The following is a 2217-nucleotide window of genomic DNA, read 5'->3' as shown; positions in this document are numbered from 1 at the left end:
CACATAAGTTCAATAAAATAAATCAGAATGATTAACATGATTACTCTGCATTCCAAAGATATGTTGAGTGCCTAGAACTGGTATGAACATTCTTAACTGAAGATTTCAATGACTCTTTTGCTAGTGGTGACTCCAAACAATAAAAAGGTAAGAGACCTATGCCTGCAAGTATGGTCTTTTGACCAATTCTCTTCCCCCATGTTCTATACAGTGTTGAGATTAAGGGCTGACAAAAGTGTGTAATGGTATTACTGAGTCATTTTGATGGTACATCCTGAGTGTTAGTCTCAGTTCCCAGCTGTCCTTCCAGCATCTTATTCTGTAGCCCTGCCCCAGCCTGTCAGTTTAAGAAAAGCCCTCTTCACATCTTTGTTGCGGAGACTATAGATGATGGGGTTGAGGAATGCAGAGATGACATTATAGAACAGGGCCAATTTCTTGTCCTCTTCTGGGGAGGCCTCAGAGCCAGGCTTCATGTACATGACCATGGCTGGCACACAAAACATGGTGACCATAGTGATATGAGAGGCACAAGTGGAGAAGGCCTTGAGCCGCCCCTGGGCTGAGCGGATCCTCAAGATGGCAATGATGATATTGACATAGATGACAAGGATGAGGGACAGTGGGACCAGAATGACACAAAACCCAAGAATAAAGTCTATCTTATCATTGAGTGAGGTATCTGCACAAGCCAGCTTTAAGACTGCAGGGATTTCACAGAAGAAATGGTTGATTTTACTAGGGCCACAGTAGGGTAGGCGCATGGCAAAGAAAGTGTAGACAAAAGCAGAGAAGACACCCCAGAGTGCACAGAAAATGGCCATTGCCCCACAGACCCATGGGTTCATAATGACCTTGTACCTCAGTGGGTGGCAAATGGCCACATACCTGTCAATGGACATGATGGTAAAAGCCAGGATTCAGTTATGCCTAGCACCAAGAAAATGTACATTTGAGCCACACAGCTGGCATAAGAGATAGTTTTCTTCTGACTGGCCAGATGTGCCAACATCTGGGGCACAGTTGTAGTAGTATAGCCCACATCCAACATGGAAAGGATACCAATAAAGAAGTACATGGGTGTGTGGAGTCCTGAATCCAGGCAAATGAGGGTGGAGATCAAGCCGTTCCCCAGAATAATCAACAGGTATATTACCAGGAAGACTGAGAAGAGAAGAGAAGTGTTCCTGGCATTGAAGGAGAATCCCAGTAGGATGAATTCTGTCACCGAGGAATTGTTGGTCTTTTGCATTATGTTCTATCTCTCAGTAGAAAATAAAAGTATCAATTCAGACAGAGGACTGGTGAAGCTTTACACCAAAATAATGGTTATTGGTGGGGGTGGGGTGATAGTCAGTTTCCACTTACAGTGAAATACCCCCAACCCTCTCCCCAATATAACACACTATTTTATTTTATTTTGCCTTCTACCAACTCTCCCAGAAAATCCTTCATAAAGAAGGGTTTCTGTATTCATTCATTCAGTTGTGAAATGAAACTTTGGATGAACTGATCTCTACTTCCTGTTAGCATCTCCCTTTCCATAAAAAGGCAGCTAAGCATTCAGAGATAAATACTGATGTACAAATGCTGTGCAATATGGATCATTACAAAGAGAACCTAGTTGATACTGTTGTAGACACCAATTTTTAATGTTTTTAATTTTAAAAATATTATTATCTGATAGGACAGAGAAAAATAAGAAGGAAAGAGAAATAGAGATAGAAAGAAAAGGAGGGATACTTGTACTACTGCTTCACCACTCATTAAGCTTCCCCCTTGCAATTGGGGTCTGGAGGCTTGAACCCTGGGCTTTGTACATGTGCTCAACTAGGTGTGCCACAACCCAACCATGAAGAAGCAAATTTCTTTTCTGACTTTAATTTTAGCCTCAGACTATCACTAGGCCAGGATAGCTCTCTGACTACCCATCCAATCCCATTTCAGACCATGGTATATTAGAAGGGTACTGACATTTAAAGCCTGGCTCTGTAAGGCACTGATTGAATGATCTTGAGCAAACACTTTATCCGACCCTTATCTTTTTGAGACTACTTCCATCCAGTATAAAATGAGAATACTTGTCTCATTGTTCCAAGTATGCTATAATTCGTGAATAATATTTGACATGGAAAATATTATCCAGAAGGCCCAACATAAAGATCAACCACATACCTGGATGGCTCTTCATAACCAAAACTTAGACTCAGTTCCGAT

At 41.6% G+C, this 2217-nt stretch overlaps 1 pseudogene; it reads right to left on the bottom strand.

The window, feature by feature from the left end:
- Positions 1–314: 314 nt before the first annotated feature.
- Positions 315–1252, bottom strand: LOC103116233 (olfactory receptor 2A12-like; annotated as a pseudogene).
- Between the last annotated feature and the right edge of the window lie 965 nt (positions 1253–2217).

This window comes from Erinaceus europaeus, chromosome 13 (assembly GCF_950295315.1).
Source record: "Erinaceus europaeus chromosome 13, mEriEur2.1, whole genome shotgun sequence".
Classification (NCBI taxonomy): Eukaryota; Metazoa; Chordata; class Mammalia; order Eulipotyphla; family Erinaceidae; genus Erinaceus; species Erinaceus europaeus.
This window is presented reverse-complemented; position numbering and strand designations above follow the sequence as displayed.